This window comes from Xyrauchen texanus, chromosome 18 (genome assembly GCF_025860055.1).
Source record: "Xyrauchen texanus isolate HMW12.3.18 chromosome 18, RBS_HiC_50CHRs, whole genome shotgun sequence".
Classification (NCBI taxonomy): domain Eukaryota; kingdom Metazoa; phylum Chordata; class Actinopteri; order Cypriniformes; family Catostomidae; genus Xyrauchen; species Xyrauchen texanus.
In genome coordinates this window covers 44,953,274-44,972,629 of record NC_068293.1, presented here as the reverse complement: position 1 = coordinate 44,972,629, position 19,356 = coordinate 44,953,274, and the positions used below count along the sequence as shown (strand labels likewise).

At 44.0% G+C, this 19,356-nt stretch overlaps 1 protein-coding gene across 1 annotated transcript in view; it reads right to left on the bottom strand.

Annotated features, from left to right (window-relative positions):
• LOC127658930 (tumor necrosis factor receptor superfamily member EDAR-like) overlaps nt 1-18,671 on the bottom strand; it is a 50,657-nt gene extending 31,986 nt beyond the window's left edge. Inside the window, exon 1 of the mRNA XM_052148504.1 lies at nt 18,534-18,671. The gene's annotated coding sequence lies outside the window, so the exon portion shown is untranslated. The remainder of the gene's footprint in view (nt 1-18,533) is intronic.
• Between the last annotated feature and the right edge of the window lie 685 nt (nt 18,672-19,356).

Genomic DNA, 19,356 nt, shown 5'->3' with positions numbered 1-19,356 from the left:
TTGTAGATTGGACTGTGAAAATGGCGTTTTGACGTTGTAGTGTGGACTGTGAAAAGCCGTTTTGGTGTTGTAATGTGGACTGCTTTGGAAAACGATGATGAATTTTTAGACATGTGATCTATCCAACCAAAACAATCAAGATGGCTGCTGGAACACGAGGACAATTGCGTTTCAGACCGAACATGCAGCGGGGATTTCCACATTCGCAGTGACACGATTTACGTAAAAAAATGCTAGTGTGGACGGAGACCGTTTTGAAAAGAAAACGCAGTTTTCAAATATATCCGGATTAATGAGACGTAGCCTTAGACACTCGCTCTGGTCGGGACAATTGATGACGGCTAAATGCTGTTTCAGACTGTGAGGTGTTTTTATCATAAATCGGTCGGAGATAGAGTAATAACGATGCAAACAGAAAAAAAGAAAATGTATTTTGCGGCTGTACTGGGCCCCCCTCCACTTGTAGTTTTCGTTCTGCAAGAATGATGGTTGAGATCATCTCTAAGACGTGATAATGTTAAGATGTGGTGCAATCTTTCCAGTGTTGCACTTACTGTATGCTCTTGAATCAATTTCCACTTTTATAAAAAATAAACAGTCCCTGCCACATGGAGGTGGGCAGTTTTGAGAGTCAAAAGGCACATTGTGTGCCATTCTGATTGAGAAACACTGCTCTGATGTAGAAAACCCATCAGTTCAATGCACTAATGTCTTCTCTTTGGTGAACCAAAGAAGTTTAACATGTTTTATAGGGGTGCCACTGTCATTTAAACTCGAGAGGTCACCCGCATCAACACCTCTGACAGTGTACTGATATGAGAAGGGCATTATGTTCTGAATAATTCAGCTGAAACGGCCCCTATCATCGCTCTATGTGGGAAAGTGATGTTTGGATTACAGCAGTTGGTTTTAATATACACTTTAAAAAAATGCATTTAAACAAGAAGTTGCAAGTTCCAAATTCAGAAACGCTGATATTAAACAACAGATTTGTGCCGATGAACAGAGCTAGTCTCTTGAAATAATAAAGATAACAAAAATGGCATTGTTCGGAGACTGATAATATATCACACAGAAAGTGTTCAAGGCACATTTTTGACCTTCTTAAGTCTCAGTTTAGCTTCCCTTTAAAACTGAGTTGTAATTTCTGCACCACATGTGTAACCTAATGGAAATGCAAATGTAATGGCAAATGTAATTACATTCCCTTGCATCTGTATATAACAGGTTTGTATTTGTATATTGTACTTGCAGAAGAGGTGTGGTATGTTGGATAAATATAAATAGACTAAGATGTAAATTGCACATAATTATTGCTCAATGGGGCAGTTTTAACTGTTCATGGATAGTCTGAGGGTAAAAACTGTGAGATGGCAGTGCCCAGGAACCTGAATGACTCCACTGCTGGCACAGTGCTGTTTAGAATGGGGAGCGGGGTCAATGTTGGGGTGTTCCTCCTAAAGTCCACCATCATCTCCACCATTTTGAGCGTGTTCAGCTCCAGGTTGTTTTGACTGAACCAGCTGTTCAACCTCCCTTCTGTATGCAGACTCATCATCATCTCTGATGAGGCTGATGGTAGTGGTGTCATCTGCAAACTTGGTGGGCCAACACCAGTCTCTCAAATGACTTCAAGACCACAGACGTCAGAGCGACAGGTCTGTAGTCATTAAGTCCTGTGATTTTGGGTTTCTTTGGGACAGGGATGATGGTGGAGCGTTTGAAGCAGCAGGGAACTTCACATTGCTCCAGTGATCTAATGAAGATCAGTGTGAAGATGGGGACAGCTAGTCAGCACAGGATTTTAGACAAGTGGGTGAAACACCGTCTGGGCCATGTGCTTTTCTCTTCTTCTGTTTTCGGAAGACAGGGACACATCATCTTCACAGTTCTTAAGTGCATGTTGAGTAGCAGGAGGTGTTGATATTTGAGTGAAGTGAAGGTCAGATTGGGGTGTGAGATTGGGCTTTTCAAATCTACAGTAAAACACATTGAGGTCATCCGCCAGTTGTTGATTCCCTACAGTGTTGGGGGATGGTGTCTTGTAATTGGTAATGTATTTCAGGCCTCTCCACACTGATGCAGTGTCATTAGCTGAATTTGTTGAGTTAATAGGCAGTTTACCACCATTTGCCGAACAGTCCTTGTCGTGCCATTCTGTACAATCCGAGCTTGTCGACACAGTTACAGTTTATTTTTTCACTGTAGTGCTGCAAAATCAGGATTAAAATGGGCAGATTAAGTCACTTCTCTTACTGAGTATTTTTGCCTTCTGGTGAATATATTGAAACGTCCTTTAAACAAGAAAACTGACTTGAGAAACAGAATGGCTTGAGACGTCATGCCTTGTTTTTTTTTTGTTTTTTTACCCAATTCACACATCTTTTATTTATGTTACAAGCATAAACGTAACTGTTAGGGTTACCTCGTCTTGTTCTCACTGTTACCCTTTGTTTATCATTTTTGTCACTTTTGTAATTCCGTAGTTTTCACTTTTGTCCTTTGTTTAACTCCATAGTCTCTCTGTTAGCTTTCGTGTTCACGTTCATTGTTTGCACCTGCCCTCGTTAATTTGCCATTTTGCTTCTGTTTATCACCTTGTTATCTTGTTTTAGTTCTGTTTGTTCATTGGCCCCTTTTTCCTATGTTTATGTATTTATACCCTGGTTTTTGGTTCAGTCCTGTTCTATCGTTGAATGTTTGTATGTTGTTAGCCTGGTATGTATCCTCCTGCCCGAGTTTTCTAGTTTATGTTTTGTTTCCCCATTGTGGGCTTTCCTTTGTGTTTTGCCTGTCTACTAGTCAATAAAGATAACTGCGTTTGGATCCTCAACCTTCGTCTGCCTTCGCTGCCTCATTCATTACAGAACGATAGAACCAACTATGGATCCAGCGGTTCAGCGAGCAAACTACCACCTGCTCTGCTTGCAACAAGAAGACCGCCCTATAGAGGACCACATCCGCGACTTCCTTAAGCTGGCGAGTATTTCGGTTTCGGACTCCTCTCTGGTGGTCTTCTTCAGGGGCAATCTGCACCCCGCACTGAAGGAGCGGCTACCACCGGCGACGCCTGACTGGACCCTCCGCGACTTCTTGGTGGCGACCCTACGGGTGTGCGACTCACCGCTCGCGGTGGGCGCTGCTGAGAAGGACCCTTCCTCACCGTCCACAGTGGAGTCTCTTCAGCCACCCCCGGCGCCCCCTGTAACACCAACTCCACCTGTCAACGAGGTCACCCTCACGTCAGTTGCCTTCCACGAGCCAGCGCGACCCTCTTCGTCTGCCCGGAGGAGGGAGAGAAGACGGGCTTCCGTCCTCCGGCCCACGCCTGCCCCGGTCTTCGAGCCAGTGCCCACGCATGTCACTGTGAGCGAGCCTACGCATGTCACTGTGAGTGAGCCTGCGCCTACGCATGTCACCGTGAGCGAGCCTGTCGCCTCAGAGGTCAGTGAGCCAGCGCCTGTAGCCTCGACCGTCCCCGAGCCAGCGCCAGTAGCCATGAACGTCCAAGAGCCAGAGCCAGTAGCCATGACCGTCCAAGAGCCAGCACCATTAGCCATGACCGTCCCAGAACCAGCGTCATCCGAGCTTCCCAGAGCTCCGCCTTCCGAGCTTCCCAGAGCTTCGCCTACCGAGTCTTCCAGGGCTCCTCTCGAGCTTTCCAGAGCTCAGCCTTCCGAGCTTTCCAGAGCTCCACCTTCCAAGCTTTCCAGAGCTCCGCCTTCCGAGCCTCCCGAGCTTTCCAGAGCTCCGCCTTCCGAGCTTCCCAGAGCTTCGCCTACCGAGTCTTCCAGGGCTTCTCTCGAGCTTTCCAGAGCTCCGCCTCCCGAGCTTTCCAGAGCTCCGCCTTCCGAGCCTCCCGAGCTTTCCAGAGCTCCGCCTCCTGAGCTTTCCAGAGCTCCACCTTCCGAGCCTCCCGAGCTTTCCAGAGCTCCGCCTTCCGAGCCTTCCGAGCTTCCCAGAGCTTCGCCTACCGAGTCTTCCAGGGCTTCTCTCGAGCTTTCCAGAGCTCCGCCTCCTATGGCTCAGCCTCCTGCGGCTCCGCCTCCCAAGCCTCCTACGGCTCTGCCTCCTGCAGCTCCGCCTCCCGAGCCTCCTACGCCTCCGCCTCCCGAGCCTCCTACGGCTCCGCCTCCCGAGCCTCCTGCGGCTCCGCCTCCGGGACCTGTCCCTGTCCGATGGCCTCCTCCCAGGTCCCCTGGGCCGGCCCCTGCTCTGCGGCCATCTCCCAGACCACTTAGACCTGTCCCTGTCCGAAGGCCGCCTCCCAGGCCTCCTCAACCTGTCCCCGTCTTGTGGCCGTCTCCCATGCCTCCTCGACCTGTCCCTGTCCTGTGGCCACCTCCCAGGCCCCCCGAACCGGTCCCTTTTCCTTGTCTGCCCCTTGTTGCCCCCTGGACTGCCTGTCTGCCCCTCGTTGCCCCCTGGACTGCCTGTCTGCCCCTCGTTGCTCCTCTTGGTCTGTCTGCCCACCACAATCTTCCCCCCCAGTCAATGGACATTTGTTCTTGCTGTTTTTTGTTCTGTCACTTTTGAGCGTCTGGAATCCGCTCCTTGAGGGGGGGGCTATGTTAGGGTTACCTCGTCTTGTTCTCACTGTTACCCTTTGTTTATCATTTTTGTCACTTTTGTAATTCCGTAGTTTTCACTTTTGTCCCTTGTTTAACTCCATAGTATCTCTGTTAGCTTTCGTGTTCACGTTCATTGTTTGCACCTGCCCTCGTTAATTTGCCATTTTGCTTCTGTTTATCACCTTGTTATCTAGTTTTAGTTCTGTTTGTTCATTGGCCCCTTTTTCCTATGTTTATGTATTTATACCCTGGTTTTTGGTTCAGTCCTGTTCTATCGTTGAATGTTTGTATGTTGTTAGCCTGGTATGTATCCTCCTGCCCGAGTTTTCTAGTTTATGTTTTGTTTCCCCATTGTGGGCTTTCCTTTGTGTTTTGCCTGTCTACTAGTCAATAAAGATAACTGCGTTTGGATCCTCAACCTTCGTCTGCCTTCGCTGCCTCATTCATTACAGTAACTCATTTTTGTTAGGTTTCTCTGAAAACAAGACAAAATATATTTTCGATCAAAATATTACTTCTCAAGTAAATGTATCTTTTTTAAGGATGTTTAGACATTTTTACTGGTAAACAAGACAAATGATACTCTGCAAGAATTGTTGTTGAGCTATTATCAACCAACAAATGGCTTATTTACTATATAACTGTCTCCGCATTTAAGCTGTGAAACAAGACAGCGTTTTAACATCTGAAAATTACGCACCACTTTTTAAGAAAACCAGGTTGCATTAAAGGAACAGTACACCCAAAAATTACAATTCTGTCATCATTTCCTCACCCTCAAGCCATCCCAGATGTGTGTGCCTTTCTTTCTTCAGCAGAACACAAATGAAGATTTTTAGAAGAATATTGCAGCTCTGTAGGTCCATACAATACAAGTGAATGGGATAGGCATTAATATTGGCCTGTTTCTCACCCACACCTATCATAGCACTTCAGAAGACATGGATTAAACCACTGGAGTCTTATGGATTATTTATGATGATTTTTGAGCGTCAACATTTTGGTCACCATTCACTTGCATTATATGGACCTACAGAGCTGAAATATTCTTCTAAAAACCTTCATTTGTGTTCTGCAGAAGAAAGTCACATTTGGGATGGCATGAGGGGAGAATTTTAATTTTTGGGTGAACTATTTGTAAAACGAGCCTGAGCATCACTGTGCAAAACCAACCAAACAATACCAGCCAATCAGGCACTTAGCGGGGTCCTTTCTCCAAAGCGCACAACTTAATGAAAAACAACCACATGAAACAAACGAAAAGAACCAACATGTTTGTCTATTCCAAACCCCTCAGCGCTGTTTCCTCAGAAAGGATGAAGGGAGAGAAAAGTCATTTTGCAGGAAATGCATTGACTGCCAAATGACTGAGCTCCCCCGCTCATTATCTGACAAAACGAACACACACGGCCAAAACGCTTTCATCGCAGTCCAGATTGAGTGCTTTTCTCTCCGCGCGCCACGTTCTGCCTCTCCCGGTCTGGAATGCACCGCGCGATGTTTGAAGAGCAGCTCCACTCCAAACACAAGCGCTGCAGCGGCGCGTCCGGGCTTGCCTCTGTTTGAAAGACAACCGCAGACTCACTGCCCAGGGTTATTCATCTTATAACCACCACATAATCTAAGATAAATACACAGAGTATCATTATCCTTATTATTAACAGCCCTGAAATATCTGTTCCTGGGGGACGGGTTAAGCTCAGGATATTATTACTGCTGTAATCGACTGAACGACCCGTCCAATTCAATTACAAACACTTAAACAGAAACGAGATTTTCTTCACACAATCACGTCTCCTAGGAGATAAAGTCAAGTGATTTTCTTCTCAAGAAATCCTCAAGGCGTATGACATACCTCTGACTTTATACAGTATTTGATTAGTACTCACTGAACATACTGTTTCAAAGCATGCTTACAGAAGATAGACAAGCTGAGTGTTATAAACCCAACAGTGAACAAGCCAAAGGGAACAGTGATAACTGAATTTATTTTCCCTGTACATGTAATCATTATGCAGATGTTTTATCCAGAGTGAAGACCACATATTTGGGTCACTGACAAATAAGGTCGTCCAAGGTGTTCAAAATAAGTGTCAAGTCCAATTTGGTTTCATACATTTTTTGAAAAACCTTTATAGCACTTTCTTATATATATATTGTGGAGCGGAGGGGGGGCGCGGCCGATCAGAATATCGTGCGCCCGGTCCCCAATCGGCCTGATGAGGCGCGCGAGGGATAAAAGCGGCCGGTGACGATGGTTCGAGAGAGAGAGAATTATGGGCATGTCCGTCGTGTGTGTTTGTTTATGTGTTTTGGTTTAAGTTTTCATTAAATTATCATTTATATTGACAAGTCGGTTCTCGCCTCCTCCTTGCCCATCTTTGAGCTATTTTACATTGGTGCCGAAAGCCGGGAGGGAGGAGGGATGCCCGTCGCAGAGTCCTCGACACTGCCGTCCACCCTGGGGAGCGCCGCTGCCATCTTCCGGGTGACGGAGTAGCCCGACCGCCCGGATGCGGGGAACGGCCGTCGTCCGCGGGGCAAATGGGGACTGGATAACCCGACTGCCTGGAGCGAGGAGCCGCTGCCGGGCGGAGGAGTGCCCTGCCGTCCCCGAGACGCGGAGGGGTCGAGGGAGACCGCCGTCCGCGAGGGAGGAGGGAATAATCTCTCCGACCGCCCGAGCGGTAGAGCCGCTGCCAGGGGCAGAGGAGTGTCCCCATTTGCCGCCAGAAAAGCGGAGGCGCGTTCTGCCCGCTGGGGGTCGAAGGTGTCACCGGTTTGCCCGGGGTTGGAGCGGCTGTCGTCCGCCTGAGTGTTGAGGAGTGTTCGAGGACCACGCTGACGGTACATCGGAGAACCGGTGAGTGAGTTTTCTCTCTCTCTCTCTCTCTCCCTTTCGCACCGTGTTGGCCTTTTCCCTCGCCTATTTTGTTGTTTGTTTTTTTTCTCCCTCTCCTCCCAGGGTGAGGAAGGCGGGGATGACCACGCGGGACGCAAGATACACCCGCCCCAGGGATAGGGGGTGTACGTCATGCCGGTGGCACCCGGCCTGAGATAACGCCAGGAGGAGTGTGGAGCGGAGGGGTGCGGCCGATCAGAATATCGGCGCCCGGTCCCCAATCGGCCTGATGAGGCGCGCGAGGATAAAAGCGGCCGGTGACGATGGTTCGAGAGAGAGAATTATGGGCATGTCCGTCGTGTGTGTTTGTTTATGTGTTTTGGTTTAAGTTTTCATTAAATTATCATTTATATTGACAAGCCGGTTCTCGCCTCCTCCTTGCCCATCCTTGAGCTATTTTACATATATATAATTTTGTATTTATTTATTACATTTATTTCCTGAGACGAACCAACCAACCAAAACTTGGTCGACCAAGACTCTTCTCATCGACTAACGTTTGGTCGACTATTAGGGGCAGCCTTAATTTATATACACCAATCAGCCACCAAATTTCACAGTGGGTGCGAGACATTGTGGCTTGAAGGCCTCTCCAGGTCCCCCTCTAACCATTAGGTGACCAGGTGGAGGATCGGGGATGATCTGGGGGTGCTTTGGCAAGGCTGGAATCGGCAGATTCGTCTTTGTGAAGGACGCAAGAATCAAGTCACGTACAAGTTATGCTGGAAGAAAACGTGCTTCTGCTCTGACAATGTTCCCCAACTCTGAGGATTGATTTCTCCAGCAGGGCAATGCCCCATGCCACACAGCCAGCTCAATCTCCAGACCTGAACCCCATTGAACACCTCTGGAATGTGATCAAGGTGACCAATCACACACACACACACACACACACACACACCAATGACGGCAGAGCTGCATGTAAGGTGCTAGTCTGCCATTGGGAGTAACTTGGGGTTCAGGGACACTTCGGCATGTGGAGTCATGTGGGCCGGGAATCAAACCGCCAACCCTGCGATTAGTGGCCGACCCGCTCTACCACCTGACCCACAGCTGCCCCAAAGAGGAAGTGCACATCCACAACTGCACGAAGGACTCGGTCAAGGGCGTTCCTATGAAGGTATCGGTTAAGGGTGATTCCGCATGCACAGACTAGACGGTGACGTCTGAATGCTGCGTTATTTAGTATAGTCGCCATTTAGCCAGTTGCTGGTGAAATGGCTAACATGTAGTATGGGAGACAGGCTCCTTAAAACCCAGGAAAGTCGGGCCCCCGCCTCCTCATACTAGGTATGGACGAATACCATCAAGAGGAAGATGGAAGACCACAAGCCATCAAACAAAGCCGAGCTGCTTGAATGTTTGCTCCAGGAGTGGCATAAAGTCACCCAACAGCAATGGGAAAGACTGGCAGAGGGCATGCCAACAGCAATGTGAAAGACTGGCATAAAGTCACCCAACAACAATGTGAAAAACTGGCAGAGGGCATGCCAACAACAATGTGAAAGACTGGCATAAATTCACCCAACAGCAATGTGAAAGACAGGCAGAGGGCATGCCAACAGCAATGTGAAAGACTGGCAAAGGGCATGCCAACAGCAATGTGAAAGACTGGCATAAAGTTACCCAACAACAATGTGAAAAACTGGCAGAGGCCATGCCAACAGCAATGTGAAAGACTGGCATAAAGTCACCCAACAGCAATGGGAAAGACAGGCAGAGGGCATGCCAACAGCAATGTGAAAGACTGGCATAAAGTCACCCAACAGCAATGGGAAAGACTGGCAAACGGCATGCCAACAGCAATGTGAAAGACTGGCAGAGGGCATGCCAACAGCAATGTGAAAGACTGGCATAAAGTCACCCAACAACAATGTGAAAGACTGGCAAAGGGCATGCCAACAGCAATGTGAAAGACTGGCAGAGGGCATGCAAACAGCAATGTGAAAGACTGGCAGAGGGCATGCCAACAGCAATGTGAAAGACTGGCAGAGGGCATGCCAACAGCAATGTGAAAGACTGGCAAAGGGCATGCCAACAGCAATGTGAAAGACTGGCAGAGGGCATGCCAACAGCAATGTGAAAGACTGGCAGAGGGCATGCCAACACACATGAAAGCTGTGATTGAAAATCAGGATTCTTCCAGCAAATATTGATTTCTGAACTCTCAGTTAAAACATGAATATTGTGTTGATTAATAATGAACATGAACTTGTTTTCTTTGCATTATTCCAGGTCTGAAAACAGCATCTTTTGTGTTATTTTGAGCAGTTGATATTTTCTGCAAATAAATGCACTAAATGACAATATTTGTATTTGTAAATTGGCAGAAATGTTGTCAGTACTTTATAGAATAAAACGAGAATTTGCATACATACCTATAAATTGTAAATCCAGAGAAACTGAAGATTTTACAGTGGTAGACAATGTATATATAGATGTGTATGTAAACAATATATACAGTATATATATATATATATATATATATATATATATATATATATATATATATATATATATATATCACTTTAAAAATGCTATGCGTTGTAACCATCAAGTAAAAAGTATTAAAATAGTTTCCTTGCACCTGGAAAACTTGAGAGTATAAACAACTTAATCACTAATTTCAAAAAGGTTTTTAAACACAAGGAGTTGGCCGTTCCGGTTCTGTGGAGTTCTGCTAGAGTGGTTTTTGTGTGGGCCTGATTATGAGCAATTACAGGCATACAAAAAGCTTTAATGTCAACAATGAGCGTCATGTGTGTTTGTGGGGAAACCCGACTCTCAGAACCAAAGCAAACTGGCATATCATTCCTGCTGTTTATATCAAAACGGAAGGAAAGGAAAACGGCTCTTTTCTAATTTAGCAGCGAGAGAGGCTGTGTTGTTACGCTTCAGAGTCTCCGATTCATTTTTCCAAAAGCACAAACCAGTGAGCCAATCAGATGTGTAGAGTGAGACTTCACTTGGTCTCCATCAGGTTTCCACTGTAAATTAAACAAACTGTCCATTTCGTTTGGTTGTGAGCATCAGTTCTTCACTGTATTCCTCTAATGGGGCAGTAGGTAAAGAAGACCTTAACAGTATAAACAATCATTACTACAGGGTCTTCTCTCTATTGTATGACTTCTGTTCTCAATTCACTTCACTGGATGAAGACAAATCCACAAGCTGGTTCAAGTCTGTTTCAAATAACTCCTAAAACATGTGTGTGTAGTTTCTTTTAGAGGCCATTTATTACGTTGGCTTGACAAATCCAATATACGGTTATTGCACAAACTTGGGTTTAGGGTTGTTTAAACATTTTTCAGACTGTAACTCCTGGAGATTTGAAGCTACATCCACCAACATTGGTACAGTCGTTCAACCTGTTGAGACTTGGGATGATTTATCTTTTCAAACTGATTGGATTTACGGTTGTCCTGAAGCAGATTATCAAATATTCCAAAAATCTCATAGACGTCTATACATCTACAGTATATCTAGTAAATGCCAAGCAACCACACAGCTTTCAAACTTTGTCTCGACAAACATTTCTAGTTCCTCTATTCAACACAAACACTGAAATAAAGTAAACTGAATGTTTGTCAGATGTGTTATATGTGGCTTCAGGGATGTTCTTGTTTACGTTCAGGAGTTTTCTCCACATTGGTGAGGAACGTCAGGCCTTGCAAAGACAAAAACATGTTTAGGTTCATGTACTGTTTCACCAAGAAGCCAATCTAAAGCTTTCAGCGTCCGATATTCAAGATGAATTTCAGTTATGGAGAAGCTACAGAAGCTGTTCAGTCCTTGCCGAATCCTGGTCTGTCACCAGCAGAACTCCTTAAGATCTCCGAGTCACGATGTACAGGGTGAAAAGTTGAATTCAAAGTCATGATAAGTTTAGAAGCTGCTATTGGGCCATACAGCACCTCAAGGTACAGAAAGAGTATATGATCACACATGCACACAGCGGATTTAGTCTCGAGTTTCCTCCTGGACAGACACCAAAAGAAAAGACTTGAAAGCATAAATCAATAATCTGCTTTTACAGATATCAAGCTTTCAAAGTTATGATATAGGAGATGAATTCAAAGAGACAAAACACTATAGTTCAGGGTCGTGTTCTCTAAAAGCATCATAAGCCTAAATTGATCGTAGAATCCATCTTACGATTAATCTTAGTTTTATGACCACTTTCCCAAAGCATCGTACCTGAAGTAAAGCTTGAAAATGCTTGTAGATAAACGAGTGCTCTGGAGTAATCGTGTACAGCTAAGAGCATCGTAAGCACATAGACTTATCCAGACACCTGCAGGACAAACTCAAAATTACACCTGATGCCATTCAAAAACCACAAAAATAGCTACACTTTATGCAAAACTTTAATATCAGGATACCTATGTTTTATTTATTTTATTTGAACAGACAAGCCTAATAATAATAATTATAATAATGAAAGCTGCGAGCAGCTATGAACGGGCCCTGGCACGCTGGTGCCCGTTGGGGCTGCTGTGCCAGGGGAATGTCACTCCAAATTTTTAAATGTTGTTAAGAGTGTATGACAGTGTAAAACATGTAATTTCCTGTTGCCAGTAGGTGGCGCTATGACTATAACTGAATATTGGCATATAGAAGTGTTCAGGCCGGGACTCTTAACAAACATGTGAAGTTGGAGCAGATTGGACATATTTCATGTTTGAGTTATAACAACTTCCTGTTTCATGGCTGAAATATTGAACTTTGTCAGGCCGCCACAGACACGCCGTTCAAAGACAACTCAAAAGCCTTGCAACTTAGCATCGCCAAGGCCTTTAGATTAGTCTGACCAAACATGATGTTGATCTGATTTAATGTGTAGGAGGAGCTCCTTAAAGTACTGAGGCCTGGAAATGAGAAAAAATCAAAATGGAAATTTTGTAGGTGGCGCTATCGAGCTATTTTGCCACAATTAATTCTAAAACCAGTATCAGATGTAACTTTTCCCCACTTTTGAGATGTGTGCCAACTTTCCTGAGTTTTCGAGCATGTTTAGGCCTAAAAATGTGACTCGTTTCATATTGAACTTTGTCAGGCTGTCACGGACACGCCTTTCAACTGAAAACTCAAAAGCTTCACAAGTTAACATAAAAAAGGTCTTTAGATTAAGACTGACTAAATATAATGTAGATCTGATTAAATCTCTGAGAGGAGTTTGTTAAAGTACAAGCCCTGGAAATGGCAAAAACTGAGCAAAAAATTTAGAGACAAATCAAAATGGCTGACTTCCTGTTGAGTTTAGGGCATGAGTCCAATAGACTTTTTTGTTGGTATTGACATGTTAAACACGTGTACAAATTTTCGTAAGTATAGGTGAAACGTAGTGTAAAGCGCACATCGTTGAAAGTTTGTAGGTGGCGCTATTAAGCCATTTTGCCACACTTAAAATACCCATATCAGATGTACATTTTCGGCACTTCTGAGCCTCCGTTTTATTGGTGAATGTCGCTAAAGCGCATCTTCTAAGTGTCTCATTATGTGCTGAGTGATAACACGGTGAACCTCGTAATATTCAATGAATGCTTATAATTAGCAGGATCATACACAGGGCCTCCGCTGTCTTCCCTGATCCTGGAAGCTTTAATATCGAGAGAAATGTGTGAAAACTCAATTTGACACATGCACACCTGATTATGGAAGCAGATTGTGTAAATCTGCACCAAATTATTGTAAAACAAAATACAAATAAGGTAGTTAATTTGGTCGAATAATGACGAGCAGAACTATACGGTCACATTTCAGCACTGGCACGCTGGACAGCGACTCTCTGCGCAGCACATGAAGTGTGTCCTTGAACATTCATGTTAAGTGCAGTTTTGGGAAATGCACGTTAAATATAACGAACATTCGTAAAATCGCTTTATTATAAAAAAAATCGCTTTATTAGAAAACACACTTTATTATATTATTAAGAACAGATGACAGAAAAGTCGTCTATGCACATGTATGACACGCTGTTTATTCGGTTTCGCAAGAACGGTATCGTCTATGAGTGTGTAAATGACCTTTGACATCTCAGATCAAGAGGTGCTTTGAGTTCACTTTATTTACACAGAACAGTTTATTGTGAACGCAACTCTGCAGCTTATCTGTGATTAAATCATTAAATAATACAAAAACACGAGTTATATTTCAGTGATTATTATCATCATTATAATTATTATATTTACATGTACGACCCCATATTACATGTATGCATTTGGCAGACTCTTTTATCCAAAGGGACTTACAGTGCACTTATTACAGGGACAATCCCCCCGGAGCAACCTGGAGTTAAGTGCCTTACTCAAGGACACAATGGTGGTGGCTGTGGGATCAAACCAGCAACCTTCTGATTACCAATGTATTATACAGAGCACTTATTTCAGGGACAATCCCCCCGGAGCAACCTGGAGTTAAGTGTCTTACTCAAGGACACAATGGTGGTGACTGTGGGGATCAAACCAGCAACCTTCTGATTACAAGTTATGTGCTTTAGCCCACTACGCCACCACCACTCCCAATATTAGCACCTAGCATCCAACAAGCGGTGATATCTGTGTACGTCAGTTTCCTGTGGAGTGTTTTTTTTCCTGCGACCAACCGACCAATCAAAACTCGATCGAGCAAGACTCTTCTGATCGACTAACTGTTCGGAGACCATCAGGGGCAGCCCTAGTTTTCACATTGCTTTCACTTATTTACTGCGAAAGAGTTCTTTATCAGCGCCAAATAATGATATATATGAGGTGATATAAATTTGAAACACATCCATTAAATTATGAAACAGTATTTCAACACTATCCTTGCTCCTTGAATACACACCGTAATCATCAATTCCCAAAAAGTTTTCAAGCCTATATTTTTTCCCTCCAAATATTAGGAATCTCTGAAGATTTACTCCAATTGAATAAGTACGCTTTTTAAAGAGAAATGTCAAAATATGTGATATGTCTTAAGAAAGGGGTTTTCTTGTCACATGACAGCAGACCTGAATGTCGGTTACACCACCTGACTTTGATTAAAAACAGAATTGTTTCCATTTTTAAAGACATTATTCAGCCGTTATTGAGTTGATTATCAGAGGTGTAGTACGGTGGCCCAGGGGTACACAACACGACACAATGACCAGTCCTAATTTCCATTGTGTGTTCAACTTTTGTTGACTTTGGTCAGTTTGTTGTGTTGTGTACGCCATCGTAGTATAGTAACAAAGACCAAATACTTTGTTACTGTACTTAAGTAACTAAATATATCTGTTGACTTTTAAATGATACTTTTACTGCAGTTCTTTTCCGCCGACCCCTTGCGTTATGTTTGCGACTCAACACAGCTGAAATAAATAACACCGCTGCATGTAAACAGCATGTGGCTCGTGATACCGCCGACATGTTGGCAAATAAATCATTCGAGACGATTCTTTTCAATTGGTTTAGTGAATATAATCACGAATCTGAATAATAATCACGAGGACAACATAAAGCCATTTACTTTCACTTTTGATACTTAAGTACATTTAATATCAGCTACTTTAACTTCAGTGAATTTCCAACTTTCTACAAGACAGAAGATTATTCCAAACTACTTATGCAGACATTTACTTATTTATTTTAATTTCAGCTTTTAATTAGATCTCTGGACATTCCCACCATTTAGACAATTGTTTTCAGAAAAAAATGCCAAAATGACTTTGAACTCATCCAAAGTAATTGTTTTGTATGAATTGCATTTTAAATGTATTTGTTTTATTTATTTATTTCCTCCCCAATGTTGTAACGCACAATTCCCAATGCGCTCTAAGTCCTCGTGGTGGCGTAGTGACTCGCCTCAATGGCGGAGGACGTCAATCCATGCATCTTATCACATGACTTGATGAGCACATTACCATGGAGACGTAACGCGTGTGGAGGCTTCACGCTATTCACCGCTGCATTTATGCACAACTCACCACACGCCCCACCGAGAGCGAGAACCACATTATAGCGACCACGAGGAGGTTACCCCATGTGACTCTACCCTCCCTAGCAACCAGGCCAATTTGGTTGCTAAGGAGACCTGACTGGAGTCACTCAGCACGCCCTGAATTCAAACTCGTGCCTCCAGGTGTGATAGTCAGCGTCAATACTCTCTGAGCAACCCAGACCCAGCTTTTTAGATGTAGTTCATTTTTGAATAATTTTATAGATCTGGACCAAAAAAAAATAACAAAATAAGCTCATTGACCCTTCAAGTAACACCATATTGCATTATTGTTAACTTACAAAATGCTCTAAAGTACAAAACAGTTCATAAAGACAACAAGATGTGCCGTGGCGGTGTTGGTTCCACATGAGATGGAGCACAAAGGCTGGAAAGGAGGGTGTCGTCTGCATCCTGGATTTACTGTGAAGCCCAAACGCTTTTCAACTTTTGATGATTTTAATTACAGAGCGCCTGTCAGATTTTCTATGAAAGCAAAGAGAGAGAAAAGACACTTGATGTGCACCAGTATCTCAGGGTGGATAAAGCTTTGTGTCTTTTCAAGTGCACTGCAGCCTGTCCCACCTTCAGCCTTTGATTTCTCACAAGCCTCAGACAACGTGACAGACACAGTTTCATCAATCATTCAGTTCTAAGTGCTGATGCATTTGGCCACTGGTTACAAGTTTATTATGACTTAAGCATATGGCCACAGCCTGAACGAGAGGCGTCAGTCGTGAGCACCTCTCTGTGACATCGAACCAAACTCACGACTCCAGAAAATGCTGCCGATTGAGTTTAACATCATGCCTGAACTTCTCTTAACCAAACTGACCCAGCTCTCCATGCCACCCCAATCTGTCGATGGATCACCAGCTTTCTGACAGATAGGCAGCAGCTAGTGAGACTGGGGAAACTCACATACGGGACCCTCACTATTAGCACTGCTGCTCCTCATGGATGTGAGTCATTCAGGTACCTGGGATCTACCATCTCTCAGGACCTGAATTGGGACACCCATATAGACACCATTGTGAAGAAGGCTCAGCAGAGGTGGTACTTCCTTTGCCAGATGAGGAAGTTCAACCTGCCACAGGAGCTGCTGGCACAGTTCTACTCGGCCGTCATTGAGTCTGTCGTGTGTACATCTATAACTGTCTGGTTTGGTTCAACCACCAAATCAGACATAAGGAAACTACAACGGACCATCAGGACTGCTGAGAGGATAATTGGTGCCCCCCTGCCCACCCTCCAAAACATCTACGTATCCAGAGTGAGGAAACGTGGAGGTAGAATCACTCTGGACCCCACACGCCCTTCCCACACCCTCTTTCAACTGTTGCCCTCTAGCTGGCGCTACAGAGCACTGAGCGCCAGGACAACCAGGCACAAGAGTTTTCTGTCCACCTTTTTGGGTGAACTACCCCTTTAACCATGGGTAAACAGCACTCTGCTCCTCCACTTTGTCAGAAGCATTAAATGCTCACTGTATGTTATATCACAGCCCTTTGTGGTTTGCGAAGCCTACAGAAATGTCACGGTTTTAGTTGTAATTCAACTTTATCATCTTAAGTGACACTTTTAGAACTGTCCATACATAACGCCAGTTATTCTTCATTAACATAAAAACAAATACCAGGGGTTTTCTTGCATTGAACATTTTTAGGCAGCCGCCCAAATAAAAGTAATCATATTCATCTTGTGTTTTGTGCTAGTTGCTAAATATGCTTCTCATCTGAAATGTGCATTTGTGTGATGCAGCTGAAGCCTTGAGAGTGTCGTGAGCAATCATAGATCTTGTGCAAGTGATGGAGCGCACACGCATCAACCGGGCTTCCTCGATATCGTGGTGCACACCACAAAACTGATGCAACCCAAAGTCTCTCAAAAAGCTGGACAGCTTTATAAACAACGGATGAGGAAGAGAGACTTGTGCCAAGTGTCAGAATAAAGCTTGTTCAAATTGCACATCACTCTTACTAAATGTGTCATGATTTTACAGTAGTAACAGTCACTGTAAAAGCTTGACATCGGTTTAACAGTCTGGATATCCAAGACTTATGCACAAAAATGGACAACATTGTCAAATTCAAAAGGTTCCAGATGCTTAGATGCTCATATTCAACGTAAACGTTAAATGCAATTAAGAAATCATGTTATATGTGAATTAATGAATTGCAATTAAACCAACTTGGAGCATGTGGATGATCATATGTGTCAGCCACCATCAAAGTCCATTTTTGACCCATGCAGGAAAAACCCAGCAAACATACAAATACTATAGATTGTGTACATCACAGAGCAAACCCTTTTCATCTCTGTGTCTGTTTGCATTTCAATTCAGAGTTCATAAAGTGTGTTGCTTCCCCAAACCAGTTTTGTTAAGTTTGACTTTTTAATAAAAGAAAAGTTTCACTGAGAAAACAAGATGCAATGACAAAGCAGTCAAATGAAATGATGCATAAGTTATCAGGTCAGACTTGCGCGTTACTCGGCGCGCGCGTTCATCTCTATAAGCTGCATTGATATTTCTGTCAGATCATCAGATATATTCTTAAACATCTATCTTCTCTCTCTCTCTCTCTCTCTCTCTCTCTCTCTCTCTCTCTCTCTCTCTCTCTCTCTCTCTCTCTCTCTCTCTCTCTCTCTCTCTCTCAACGTTAGGACTTATTCACGCTCAAATGCATGTGCACTTCTCATCAGCATGCAAGACTCTCCCTCACATCTCATCAAATCTCAGCTTGGGACAGGCATTTAATTACTATGCATAATAACAGAGCAATTACTAAATCACCCACACCAGTTTATCTTACCCATGCAATGTCCATATGAAACAGCGCTCAGTTAACAGACTCTTATGCATCCTTTACGAAACAATTTGCGGCATTGATTCAACCACCTTCAAAGCATGCACAAAAATGCACAACCAAAAATAGACATGTTTTCTGTTCTGTTGCACAAATGTAAAAACTGTTAGACCCCACGTAGCCTACTTAAAACGTGACTCCCATTGCCGGTGCGATTCAAACAAGCCTAGAATGTGTGTGCGTCTAATTAAACCAGGAATTTCCCTGCAACAGTGCATTCCTGAAGCGCCTTACCTGAAGACGGAGAGCACTGGATCACTGGATCACTGCACTTCAGTACAAACTTGACTTCTTCTGGATTACAATGGCTTTGAAATCCACGCATGAAGTTTTAAACAGATGTCGGAACAGAAGAGATCATTTGTGCGCGCGAATATCCGCCCGTGAAACCCTTCCTTCAGTCTGACTCCACCTCGAGCAGAAGAAGTGAGAGATGCTCTCCGCCCAAAACTCTGTCAGAATGAACCTGAGACAGGTAACAGTGTGCATGCCCAATCCTGCAGGAGAACTCTGCCCACTAGTGGTGCCAACCTCCTCCTGTCTGTCTCGATGCACAGCAGAGAAACCCAACAGAGAGAAGTCAAGCAGTGGCATCAACATGAAATACACGTTTCTTACAAGATGTGAGATTTACAAAGTGAGTTCTTCCTGCAAACTTCAGGAGGGGGTTCAAGGGCCTTTTTGGTGCCCCAGCTCATTTGAACACGTAACAGAACAGTATAATTATTCCCTGTGAAATATATGAAGTTCTACCAAGTATTCCATGCAGGAATTTGTTTACAGGCCCATAGATGTCCCAATCATTTATTAACTTGTTTATGAGGAGATTCCTGTTAAGTAGCGTTACAGGAACAGGTGTGACCTTAACCGGCTGTTTTATTTGTGTTGGACAGAATGTCATTTCCTCAGGGTCAGGAAGTGACCAGTTCTACCTTTCCTCCTGCAATTATACACTGTTGTGGCCTTGTAAAAGTAACCCATCGCATACAGAAGTCTGATATATGGACATATGGATCATTGACAAATAAGGTTGTCTGAGGTGATAACAAAAAAATAA